Here is a 14,100-nt window from a genome sequence, read left to right as displayed (position 1 = left end):
TGCGCAGTGTGCAACCATTTCCTAGAAGGTGTTCGCAAGAGAGCGAAACTTCGGTTTCAAAGTTTCTCGTAATAATGACGCGGTACGGGAAACCAAGAACTTTCATCTTCACCGACAATGGCTGTGACGTGTAGTATTGTTGTCTGGAAGAGTCCGAGGGTTCGTTCAACTGACTAATCGGAAAGGGTCTTCTTCCTCCACGCACAGTAGCCACTGTGTGAGAGGCATGTCTTCAATGTCCCTGCTGAGTCTGGCTCACTGTAGAGCTGTCGTGTTTGCGTTGTGTGATAATGAGAGAGTAAACTGTGAAACCCAAGGCCGGCAAACAGCCTGCTCGTACAGAATAACGTCAGGCTTCACGCCTCCATCCGACGGACGGCTGATCATCAACGCCGTCACATGCCCTCACTCCGTGAGACACTGCAGAGGGGTTTGGAGCTTGGTCCACGTCATTGGCACCTCTCCTCTTCCTCCCTCCACGAGCAGGCTCTGACCTGGCTAATTCCAAATCCAGTGGCCCACTACAGGCGTACAAGCGTGCGCCAGCGAATTCGGCTGCGATGAAACCACAGTGTGCCGCATGTCCATCGTTCCGGTCATTTGAATTTGCGCTTCTACTTGGCGACCGCCGCACCTGGGGACGCTGGCCACTGATTCCTAATCTTTGTTAGTCTGTTACCCCTGAGTGCAATCAGAGATTGGCTAGTACTCACCCCAGTGCCCCCCCCCCCCCCGCATCAACAAACTTTAGAATGAAAAAATAGTTTTCTTTGAACGCTTTTATTTTTCAAAAGATGGAATACAAACGTATTTAATTTTCGTAGGATTCTTATTAAACCGCGAAGTTATGAAAGACTGATACAATTTGTACTGCTTAATTCTAACATTTTATTTATGTTTACAGTCCGCCCTGACAGCTGATGGCTTTCGGCTCCTTCGTCAGCTCGGGGATGTCATTCAAGGTGCAGTACGCATCCCTTGCACTGCCACGAAATCGTGGCGGGGTGGGACTCATCCGCATGCCGACTCGTGTCAAGGCACTTTACATCAGCTCCCAACTAAAACTTTGGCATCGTTGCCCGCAGAGCCTTACTAGCCTCCTGCTTCACAACTTTGCTCCGGCCTCCTTGTCCGCCCCAGTACTGGTATCGACCATTCCAACCCCCTTTTATTACGTCCAACGATTTTTCCTGGAGTTCAGTTATGTCTACCGGTCCTTACCACTTACACGTTTGTACCTCACGAAAACAGTCTCCGAATTATTAGAACAGTGCCGCCCGTCCAACCCCATCGAACGTAAGTATCCATAGTACGTGTGGCGTCACATATGGAAGGCGATCCATGCGCGTTTTCTCGAATCAGACGTTCAATCAGCGTGGTACATCACCGTGAATGGCAAACAAGTTAACCGAGATCGTCTGCACCGCATCCATCTCGCCGATTCATCCCTCTGCACCCACTGTGGAGTGGATGACACGGATGTTCACCGGTTCCACTGTGGCACAGCGTTCGACGTCTGGACACTTGCGCGGCGAATTTTGGCGTTTCTTACTCGACAGACACCAGCTCAGATCGAAGTCCACATGCTATTGGGCCCCGATAAGACTTTCTACCCCTCCGCCAAAACTCACTCTGTCAATTGGATCTGTGGCCACACGATCCGCTATCTTTTTACTTCTGGCGACAAGTTTATGCTAGGATATTGGACTTAACGAACGACACTGCGTCCTGATACGCAACCCACGCTATAAGCAATATTTTTCCAATTTCTTACAGAGCACCTTCGATGACCCACCTCGTAGCTGGAACGTCCAAGCCCTGAGAAGCTGAAAACCGTATTAACCGAACTGAATAGATCTGCTACCCAGAACCCACGCCTACGCAATGAGAAGACACGTTTGGACGAGCTGGCCTGCTGTAGGCGGAGACACTTCGGGAGCTCCTGTAAGAACCGGTCTTTAACTACAAGTCGCACGACTATATATATATATATATATATACGGCACAGCGGACACACCAGGAACCGCGGTGTTGGCCGTCGAATGGCGCTAGCTGCGCAGCATTTGTGCACCGCCGCCGTCAGTGTCAGCCAGTTTGCTGTGGCATACGGAGCTCCATCGCAGTCTTTAACACTGGTAGCATGCCGCGACAGCGTGGACGTGAAACGTATGTGCAGTTGACGGACTTTGAGCGAGGGCGTATAGTGGGCATGCGGGAGGCCGGTTGGACGTACCGCCGAATTGCTCAACACGTGGGGCGTGAGGTCTCCACAGTACATCGATGTTGTCGCCAGTGGTCGGCGGAAGGTGCACGTGCCCGTCGACCTGGGACCGGACCGCAGCGACGCACGGATGCACGCCAAGACCGTAGGATCCTATGCAGTGCCGTAGGGGACCGCACCGCCACTTCCCAGCAAATTAGGGACACTGTTGCTCCTGGGGTATCGGCGAGGACCATTCGCAACCGTCTCCGTGAAGCTGGGCTACGGTCCCGCACACCGTTAGGCCGTCTTCCGCTCACGCCCCAACATCGTGCAGCCCGCCTCCAGTGGTGTCGCGACAGGCGTGAATGGAGGGACGAATGGAGACGTGTCGTCTTCAGCGAAGAAAGTCGCTTCTGCCTTGGTGACAATGATGGTCGTACGCGTGTTTGGCGCCGTGCAGGTGAGCGCCACAATCAGGACTGCATACGACCGAGGCACACAGGGCCAACACCCGGCATCATGGTGTGGGGAGCGATCTCCTACACTGGCCGTACACCACTGGTGATCGTCGAGGGGACACTGAATAGTGCACGGTACATCCAAACCGTCATCGGCAAGGGAACTTGCTGTTCCAACAGGACAATGCACGTCCGGATGTATCCCGTGCCACCCAACGTGCTCTAGAAGGTGTAAGTCAACTACCCTGGCCAGCAAGATCTCCGGATCTGTCCCCTATTGAGCATGTTTGGGACTGGATGAAGCGTCGTCTCACGCGGTCTGCACGTCCAGCACGAACGCTGGTCCAACTGAGGCGCCAGGTGGAAATGGCATGGCAAGCCGTTCCACAGGACTACATCCAGCATCTCTACGATCGTCTCCATGGGAGAATAGCAGCCTGCATTGCTGCGAAAGGTGGATATACACTGTACTAGTGCCGACATTGTGCACGCTCTGTTGCCTGTGTCTATGTGCCTGTGGTTCTGTCAGTGTGATCATGTGATGTATCTGTACCCAGGAATGTGTCAATAATGTTTCCCCTTCCTGGGACAATGAATTCACGGTGTTCTTATTTCAATTTCCAGGAGTGTAGTTAAAGGTATGCCATTTACTAATGTGTAAGTCATTGTCCATTGCGTGGATTACTTTTTGAATACGACTTCTGTCAAATGATGCCCTCTCTGCAGAACACATTAATATAGGCGGCGTTGGAAGCTTTCCGTAACTCGGCTTAACATATTCCCTGGGATTTTGCCGACGGCAGTTCTGATGCGATCCTTCAACTCAGGAATGGTGGCACAACGTGTTCAGAACACTTCTTGCTTCAGGTGGCCCCAAAGGAAAATGTCTGCACATGAAAGGTCAGGTGAGCGAGGCGGCCAGGAAATGTCACCGAAACGGGAAGTTACTCTACCGAGAAACGTCTGTTCGCAAGAAATCCAAGCAAATTCTGGCTGTATGCGAGGTCCTTCCGTCTTGTTGAAAGCATAATTGTTCCATACCTAATTGGGGAAGAACGAAGTCTTGCAGCATCTTTAGGTAGCATTTACTGGTGACTGTTTCAGCCACACCACTGTCATTCTCAAATAAGTAAGGGCCAATAATCCCAAAGGAAGCAACTCCACACCACACTGTGACACGAGAACTGTGCAAGGGTTGTTTACATCACTCCAATAACGCATATTTTAATCTGCCAGGAAGTTTCATATCAGCGCACACTCCGCTGCAGAGTGAAAATCTCATTCTCGAAACATCCCCCAGGCTGTGGCTAAGCCATGTGCCCGCTATATCCTTTCTTTCAGGAGTGCTAGTTCTGCAAGTTTCGCAGGAGAGCTTCTGTAAAGTTTGGAAGGTAGGAGACGAGATACTGGCAGAAGTAAAGCTGTGAGTACCGGGCGTGAGTCGTGCTTCGGTAGCTCAGATGGTAGAGCACTTGCCCGCGAAAGGCAAAGGTCCAGAGTTCGAGTCTCGGTCGGGCACACAGTTTTAATCTGCCAGGAAGTTTCATATCAGCGCACACTCCGCTGCAGACTGAAAATCTCATTCTGGAAGCATCCCCCAGGCTGTGGCTAAGCCATGCGTCCGCTATATCCTTTCTTTCAGGAGTGCTAGTACTGCAAGTTTCGCAGGAGAGCTTCTGTAAAGTTTGGAAGGTAGGAGACGAGATACTGGCAGAAGTAAAGCTGTGAGTACCGCGCGTGAGTCGTGCTTCGGTAGCTCAGATGGTAGAGCACTTGCCCGCGAAAGGCAAAGGTCCAGAGTTCGAGTCTCGGTCGGGCACACAGTTTTAATCTGCCAGGAAGTTTCATATCAGCGCACACTCCGCTGCAGAGTGAAAATCTCATTCTGGAAACATCCCCCAGGCTGTGGCTAAGCCATGCGTCCGCTATATCCTTTCTTTCAGGAGTGCTAGTTCTGCAAGTTTCGCAGGAGAGCTTCTGTAAAGTTTGGAAGGTAGGAGACGAGATACTGGCAGAAGTAAAGCTGTGAGTACCGCGCGTGAGTCGTGCTTCGGTAGCTCAGATGGTAGAGCACTTGCCCGCGAAAGGCAAAGGTCCAGAGTTCGAGTCTCGGTCGGGCACACAGTTTTAATCTGCCAGGAAGTTTCATATCAGCGCACACTCCGCTGCAGAGTGAAAATCTCATTCTGGAAACATCCCCCAGGCTGTGGCTAAGCCATGCGTCCGCTATATCCTTTCTTTCAGGAGTGCTAGTTCTGCAAGTTTCGCAGGAGAGCTTCTGTAAAGTTTGGAAGGTAGGAGACGAGATACTGGCAGAAGTAAAGCTGTGAGTACCGGGCGTGAGTCGTGCTTCGGTAGCTCAGATGGTAGAGCACTTGCCCGCGAAAGGCAAAGGTCCAACGCATATTCTGTTTATTCACTGAACTACATAACTCGAAATGAGCTTCATCTGACATCGGGATGGTGTGCAACATTTGTGGATTTTAGCGAAGGAGATCACGCACGGTTAAGCAGAATGTTTCGCGAGAAACCCATTCGCGAGGCCTAATTTCCTAAACAATCTGCAGGTTAGATGGGTGAAAATGGAGATCTTCGTGCAATATTCTCCTGAATGAGCGATCGGACATCTGCACAGCTTGCGCATGACGACAAACAGATCCTTTTGCGCTATGCAATACTGCAGCACGAACATTTTCCACGGCTTCCGGTGTCCGCACAGTTCTTTCACTTCTTTCCGGTTTGCCATTGCAAACAGAACCTGTTGTTCGAAATGCACTTACCCACCTCACAATGGTCCGTCCATCTGTAAATTTCCCATGACGTCCCAAGTCTTGAAATAATTTTTTCTTGACATAACTTTCAACATCAAAGGCACGATGCTGTGCATTTCACCGCTCCATTTTACTGTCACACTCGAAATGGCAGCAGCTCTTTAGTACACGAATGTGGCACGAGTTGGTGCGCAATCCTGCAGTGTCATTGTACTATGCAAGTCAAATTATGAACGCTGCCGCGCCCTGTACGTTACCAAGACTTACTTCCCTCCTTAGGTTTTGCACACCAGTTTTGCTGGGCTCCTAGACGTGAATACAATTAGTGGGATCAAATGGGTGTAGGTTGTAGTTATGTAGAGATGAACAGCTTTGCACACGGTAGATTTATTTATTTATTTATTTATTGTTCCGTGGGACCAAATTAAAGAGAAGTCTCCATGGTCATGGAACGAGTCAATACATGAAATTATAACACTTTAGTAGAAACAGATAAAATGAAATACAAGACACGTTTTCAGGCGACAATTCGTAAGTTTAAATAAAGAAAATCAACAATGTAACACTGGAATTTGCTTAATTTTTCAGCTCTTCCAGGAGCTTCTCGACAGAATAGAAGGAGTGAACCATGAGGAAACTCTTCAGTTTAGACTTAAAAGCGTTTGGGTTACTGCTAAGATTTTTGTGTTCTTGTGGTAGCTTATTGAAAATGGATGCAGCAGAATAGTGCACTCCTTTCTGCGCAAGAATCAAGGAAGTGCATTCCACATGCAGATTCGATTTCTGCCTAGTATTAATTGAGTGAAAGTTGCTAACTCTTGGGAATAAGCTAATATTGCTAACAACAAACGACATTAAAGAAAATATATACTGTGAGAGCAATGTCAGAATTCCCAGACTATTGAATGGGGGCCGAGAAGAGGTTCTCGAACTTACACCACATATAGCTCGAACAGCCCGTTTTTGAGCCAAAAATACCCTTTTTGAATTAGAAGAATTACCCCAACAAATAATACCATATGACATAAGCGTATGAAAATACGCGAAGTAGACTACTTTTCGTGTTGAACTGTCACTTATTTCAGATACTGTTCTAAGGGTAAATAAAGCAGCATTTAGTTTCTGAACAAGATGCTGAACATGGGCTTTCCACAACATCTTACTATCTATCCGAACGCCTAGGAACTTGAACTGTTCCGTCTCGCTTATAATATGCCCATTTTGTCGGATCAAAATATCAGTTCTTGTTGAATTGCGAGTTAGAAACTGTAAAAACTGAGTCTTACTGTGCTTTAGCATCAAATTATTTTCCACAAGCCACGAACTTATTTCATGAACTACATTATTTGATACTGTTTCAATATTAGACACAAGATCCTTCACTACCAAGCTGGTGTCATCAGCAAACAAATATTTTTGAATCACCTGTAATACTAGAAGGCATATCATTTATATAAATAAGAAACAGCAGTGGCCCCAGCACCGACCCTTCGGAAACGCCCCACTTAACAGTGCCCCATTGGGACTGAACATCACTACCACTCTCAATATTGCGGAGAATTACCTTCTGCTTTCTGTTCTTAAAGTAAGAGGCGAACCAATTGTAAGCTACTCCCCTTACTCCATAATGGTCCAACTTCTGCAGTAATATTTTGTGGTCAGCACAGTCAAAATCTTTCGTTAAATCAAAGAAAACACCTAGCGTTCGCAACCATTTATTTAATCCGTCCGAAACCTCACAGAGAAAAGAGAATATAGCATTTTCAGTTGTTAAACCAATTCTAAAACCAAACTGTACATTTGACAGCAAATTATGTGAATTTAAATGCTCCAGTAACCTTGTATATACAACCTTCTCGATAACTTTAGCAAACACTGATGGCATACAAATAGGTCTATAATTGTGAACATTATCCCTGTCTCCCTTTTTATAAAGTGGCTTCACTACCGAGTACTTTAATCGGTCAGGAAACCGACCACTCCTAAAGGAAAAGTTACAGATATGGCTAAGTACTGGGCTAACATACATAGAACAATACTTCAGTATTCTGCTAGGTACCCCGTCATATCCATGAGAGTTCTTGGTCTTTAGTGATTTAATTATTAACTCAATCTCCCTCTTGTCAGTATCATGGAGGAGCATTTCAGGTAAAATTTTGCTAGGGACTGATGACCTTAGCAGTTAAGTCCCATAAGATTTCACACACATTTGAACATTTTGTAAATTTTGCAATCTACATATCCTTGGTTGTAACAAAAATGCAACTTCTTCCACACTGGATGTCTTCTTTGGAGTGGCGAGTACCTAGTTTCATGCAAGTAAAATGTTCGGAAATTTGTATGGGCGAGTTGCAACTGAAGGCAATGCTGTAAACAGGTTCAAGACAACTGCAGTCTGGTACGTCAACGGAAATGTTTTCACCAGCAGCTTCAATAGCAGCTCAGCTGCTTGGTGCAGTTATGTCTAACCGGTACTGTAAATATCTCACTCCTCGTTAAGATCGCAGCCCTCCAAGTTAGAAGCCCTAAATAAAGGGACAGTACATATCCGTGGCACCTAAGAGAAGAAATAAGAAAGAGCACAGAAAGCAGGCGGTACAGCTTTAAGATTGTCTTCAATTAAGAAACTGTAAAACAAGGACGCGAACAACGACTTCAGTGCGGAGGTAGTGCTGATGGATGATGACTGGTCTGGCCGGCTGGTTTTGTAAACCGTGCCTGAATGTGGTTCAGCGTGTGTTATGTCGGGAGTGGCCACATCAACATTGTTCTAGAGTAGGGCCAAAGAAGAACAAATATTATTTGGTTAAATGTACTCAGGATTTTGTTTTTCAAATTAAATTTCAATGTTATCTTTATTTTCGTCAGTGCTCAATTTCGGGAACTCGAGGTCCAGCTTAAGACAGTGCATTCCTGAGCTGGATTAATGCTGGTTGAAAAGAAACTATTTTTAGTAGCTTTACGCATCTTGAAATTAGTTTTCGAAATGTATTTGCAGTTGCGAATAAGGACAACCATCAGCTGTAGTTCGGAATGACGACAAAGGAAATTTGTGCCCGACCGGGACTCAAACCAGGATTTTCGCTTATCACGATAAACGGAAAATTCGGGTTCGGGTCCCGGTCCGCCACAAAGTTTCATAGTCGTCATTACATTCTACAGCTGATGGTTGTCCGTATTCGCAACAGCGAATACATTTTGTGTCTTTCATGAGGGCTGAAGCAGCCGCAGTGCCTGTTACTTCGGACATGCGTACATGACCGAAGGAACAGTGCGTCGTATTTCTGAACAACACACTCACTGCAGTATCGCCCTTACAATTACTTAATTCATTTATGTATGCACGTATTGTTACACAATAATTTTTTTTTGGATGAACACATTCTTTCCTAGATGATCATTCTTCAGTTTCTATTTTTTTTTTTTTTTTTTTGGTAAGGACCCCCTCTGCTTAAGTGATTCGGTAACATTACCACTAAATGTAGTCCATGAAGTAGTTTCCGCTGAGGGAGCTACGAATATTTTGAAATCCTCTACACAAATTTCTCGTACGGATGGTAAATATAAAATTACATTAGTAGCAGCTCGCTGACAGGCACGTAGCCAGTAATTTTTCGCTGGATCCATCGGTGAATGGTTTGACGGAATATAGATCTAGAAACAGTTTGATGTCACAGTTCTCCGCGCGAATTTATAGGAGCTTTATAACAGCATCCTGAAGGAAACGGAATCAGTAAGTGTCGAAAATATAATTGCACAAATACAAAACGTAAGAAACGGAACCGACTGCAGTACGTAACGGCTTTGCAAGCGACGATCAGTTCCCATCAAATTCAAGTTAAGGGGGGTAGGACGTCAAAAAATGGTTCAAATGGCTCTGAGCACTATGGGACTTAACATCTGAGGTTATCAGTCCCCTAGAACTTAGAACTACTTAAACCTAACTAACCAAAGGACATCACACACATCCATGCCCGAGGCAGGATTCGAACCTGTGACCGTACCAGTCGCGCGGTTCCGCACTGAAGCGCCTAGAACCGCTCGGCCACATCGGCCGGCAGGTAGGACGTCAAACGGGCCGACTTGGAGCAGGAGAGGCATCACAGGAACATTTTAATTTCCATTGTCTGTACTTTTACAAATAAATTCATAAAAATTTGTCAGCATGAACAGGAAGGATTCAGGATTCACACTCATAGCAGTGGAAGTTCAAAAACATAACAATAAATTCTTTTCACATGCGAAATTTCATCATTTTTTCAATTACTATTGGCTGCATTTGTTGCTATAGATACACTTTTCTTCATAAGTAAGACAGATTCTTTGATGAATTTTGCACAGCATACAAACCATACTTACAGATGTATGAAACTCTATAATTTATTTAATTTACGAAAAAATGAATGAGCTGTTACATTTTAAACTTCATGTTTTGAAAAAGCTCAAAATTTATAGTTAGTTATCTCAATTTTTCCACAGTTTTTAATAGATTTGGAAAATTCTAGAATTTTGCAGTACGGAGTTTGTGTTTAATAAGCAAACAAAGTTTGGAAACATGATATTTGTTTTCGATGTTACATGTACCTAAGTACAGAAATTTGTATTTTGCGGAAAATAGTCGTTAAAGTTTCTGCTTGTATTTGGCGTTCTTTTAGAATTGTCCAGCACCATGAGCAGATTCTTTTTCATTTTCTAAATCAGTTTTCTTCCTTTTCACATTCATATGATTCACTCTTCTTGATTTTATCACCCCAAAAATGATTTATCTGCCTTCACTACACGCTCTCTGTCTATCGCATACAAAGCTTTCATGAGGTCCACTCCGGGCTTAATTACGATTTTCTCTAAAACATATTTCCTGCTTTGCACACCATCATTAAAAAATGAAACTCTATCAATAACACCAATAGCAAATGCATTTCTTCCCACAAAAATGGTTTTTGGCAATCTTCCCCATACACATTGCTTAAAACTTTGGGTCCCGCCTTGAAGACATTTCTTCAATAAGTTTTGATTTGCAAAGTCCCTGAATATAGGTTTGATGGCTTCCATTACAGCAGTTGGCAGAGAAGTCCTGTGATGATATTCTTCACCAACAGCAATTGACCTTTGGTGGCCTCACCAGTCTTGAGCCACTGGTGTAACATTTGTTGTAGCACCCGTTACTGTGTATCCGTTGCCCTGGTGACATTGTTTACTGTTGAAGCAACGAATTCTAGGTATCTTGTGCTATAATATGCCACTAACGAACACAAAAGAACACAGTTAAATGAAAATCGTTTCGAAATTCACAACGCTACACTGCAAGCATTTCAAAGCAGAGAACAAACGAAATCACCGATCAAAACAACGCACGTCGATAGCAGCAGGGAAAGTATCGATATCAGTAGTCCTTTGTTTCACGTATGACAATCGCTGGCGCGAATGTAAACATTCGAATTCTACCGAGCGAAATACACTTTCGTATGACAGAAAAATACTGTGCAAAGGGGTGTGGTGCTGCATCTTGGTACATTTAAGACCAAATAACGTGCCTTATAATCTCTCAAATATATATGCTTTATACATCAAACTATTCAGGAAGATGTACACTACAAAACGGGTATATTTTTGAAAAATCGAATTGTTTTAAATTTTTTACGTTCTACCCCGAGCCTGCTCGTCTTGCTCGTGAAACACCTGGCCCCAGTAATTTTTCCTGTTGTAGGAAGACAGATGGTGCTTGGAGTGCTTATCTCATTTCTTTGAAGAAAAAGAGTTGGACTGTAAAAAAAGAAAAACACTGACATGACTCAGATTGGAAAATAATAACTACATTTTTCTGTCCATCTCAGCAACTGTATAATGTGACGGAAGTCACCGGTTACGATGAAATTAGTCATCGTTTCTCTGTTGCCTCATTTTCTTTCGATACCTGTAAGGATGTACTTTTTTCAAGGTATACAAACAACAGATAGCAAATCACGGTAATTAGTTTCCTTTGCTTTTTCGTTAGTGTACGTCACGGTTTGTTGATATCTTAGCGCGACGCTGCACATTTCTTCTTTAATTGGTGAGAGCAGTCGCCTTTCCACATTCCTAAACCTCTTTCTGTACGCGCAAGACCGCCTTTAGAGCGAGAGATGCGGTGCTAACTAACGACATGCCATTTTACCGGCTTTCTATGAGTCACAGCAGGTCTCCAAACACGGCGAGCGAGAAGTCGTAGAGATTCATCGCACCAGTCTCTCTGCAACCCACTGCCTGTGATTCTAAGCGATTACTGCCTCTACTTTCTCTATCTTCATCCAAGCTAGCCAATACTTCATGACTCGGGATGCGGGTAAGAAGTTAATCTCTACGTGGTTGGCTCCTTTCTCCGAATATCCTTTTTTAAATCGAGCCTATCCTACTGCGTGACTCACATTCGTAGATCAAATTTGCATTATTTTGAGTGATATTTTCAGTTTATAGAGATTTTGATAATATCTACATGATTAGTCGAAAATTTATAATTAAGTGTCTTGTCACGTTCAACCTTTTTCTCTTCTGCTCCATTCACGAACAACTCACGGGAAAAACGAACACTTAAATCTTTCCACGCGGGTTCTAATTTATTTCATTAGATTGATCATTTCGCCCTATTCAGGTGGGCGGTAACAAAATATTTTCGCTTTCGCAGAAGGAAGTTTGTGACTGAAATTTCATGAGAAGATCCTGCTGCAACGAACACCGCCTTTTTTTTTTTTTTTTAATGATTGCCACCCGAACTGGGTATGATGTCTGTGGCACTCTCTTCCTTATTTCGCAATAATCCAAAACGAGCTGCCCCTCTCTGAACTTTTTCAATGAGTCCTCCGTCAACCCCATCTGATGCTCACCTCACACCACGCAGGGGTACTCCAGAAGAAGACTGACAAGCGTAGCGTAGGCAGTCTCTTTAGTAGACCTGCTACGTTTTCTAAGTGTTCTACCAATAAATCGCTGTCTTGGGTTCGCTTTCTCCACGACATTATCTATGTGATCGTTCCAGTTTAAATTATTGACAACCTTTAGATTTTCGTGATTCATAGTGTAAACGAAATATAGATGATTCCTTTTTGTAATCATGTGTGTGACCTCACGTTATTTAGATGACGATGATGTTGATGATGATGATGATTTATAGCGGAGGACGCTAAACAGTTAGGTCATTGCCATTTTTCGCACAATACGGATGTCTTGTACCAATCATTTTGCAAGTGGTTTTGACCATCTGATGACTTTACGAGACGGAAATGACACCATCATCTGCAAACAATCTAGTAGCGTTGCTCAGATTGTCTTCTGAATCGTTTATCGGAATGCACGCGACAGACTGCGTAACTGAAATGTTCCAAAACGCCGCGCCTACAAACGAGATTTTCCTGTGCTCATACCTCGGGTTCTGTTGCTGGTAAAAAGGTATCGTCAGGTGTTTTGTATATCCCTTGGGATAGGGACCACTTGTATTTCCAGCAGAAGGATCGCCTTACTGTAACTATCCTACAGAACAAGTTCGAAGTATGAATATTATACGTTTCCTACTGCGGAGGCAAATGGAGAAAATCGCTTGGTTCTTTCTGTCTTTGATGTGGTCTACGTTGCGATTGATAGAAATTATGGAGACACCATTAGTTCATGGGCGGTTCCTCGGAAAATCCCACAAGAAGATTTTTTTACTGTATCTTCGGCAGCACCAGCAGGCCAAAACCCAGCGGAGGATACCACAAAGGCCATGCACAGCAAATGACTGAAATTTTTACGATGTTTTCCTAAGATCCCTACATCGGATAACCTTGAAAGTTTTCTTCATATCTATACCCGTTTACGAGATAGAGAGGTTCAAATTTACCCCCACTTGTTCACATAAAATAGGCATGTAAAATCCGGTGTGCATGTAAAATACGGTTGGAGGTCTAAAATTAGTTTTGTGTTATTTCAATTTCACATAAGTCAACTATTTAAATTTTACTGAAGTATACATTCCTTTTCGTATGAGTTACATGCCCTTCTGCAGCAGGGAAAACAATGGAATGAGGAGAAAAATGCTCCTATGGGAGCACAAAAAATATGAATACGTTCCTGTTTATTTAAAAGACTCTGACTGAAAAGTGGGCTACCAGATTCTTCATTCTGCTTTCCTGAGCACCTTTAAAAATTTTCCGAAAAATTTTGGCATGCCGACATATTCGCGCTTTTGTATGCTGAGAGAGAAGACGACAGCGCTAGTGGCAAAGAGACGGAAAAATAATAACTACTAGAAAATAGAAGACAGTTGTTCTGTTACAGAGAGAGCAAAGCAGATAATGACAGTGTGAGAGAAAGAGACGAATACAAGCTGAAGATGAAGTGATGGGGAAAGTGTTTGAGGATATTGATGCTGAGAAATGAAATAAATAGGAAGTGCAGGGAAGCTAAAACGAAATGGCTGCAGGAAAAACGTGAAGACATCGAAAAAGAAATGATTGTAGGAAGTAAAAACTCAGCATACAGGAAAGTCAAAACAACCTTCGGTGACATTAAAAGCAAGGGTGATAACATTAACACTGCAACGGGAATTCCACTGTTAAATGCAGAGGAGAGAGAGAGCAGATAGGTGGAAAGAATACGTTGAAAGCCTCTATGAGGGGTAAGATTTGTCTGATGTGATAGAAGAAGAAACAGGAGT

Source organism: Schistocerca cancellata, chromosome 5, assembly GCF_023864275.1.
Source record: "Schistocerca cancellata isolate TAMUIC-IGC-003103 chromosome 5, iqSchCanc2.1, whole genome shotgun sequence".
Taxonomy (NCBI): Eukaryota; Metazoa; Arthropoda; class Insecta; order Orthoptera; family Acrididae; genus Schistocerca; species Schistocerca cancellata.
This window is presented reverse-complemented; position numbering follows the sequence as displayed.